Source organism: Penaeus monodon, chromosome 19 (assembly GCF_015228065.2).
Source record: "Penaeus monodon isolate SGIC_2016 chromosome 19, NSTDA_Pmon_1, whole genome shotgun sequence".
Classification (NCBI taxonomy): Eukaryota; Metazoa; Arthropoda; class Malacostraca; order Decapoda; family Penaeidae; genus Penaeus; species Penaeus monodon.
In genome coordinates, this window is record NC_051404.1 from 30,398,643 (window position 1) to 30,398,856 (window position 214).

Consider the following 214-nt stretch of genomic DNA (forward strand, 5'->3'; position numbering starts at 1 on the left):
GCTATCAAATTTATAGAATAAAATTTCCATTTGAAAGCCATTACAGGTACCGTGGAACATTTATCATATTCACACAGTTGAAAAGGTTTTTTCGATATCACTTTTCTCCCCAAATGATAAGATTGGTAATAAAGGCATACAAATCCAGAAATGTGCAACATATAGCCCCCAGCACCGCATGACAAAATGACAAAAAGTTGTTGGAAAGCGACGG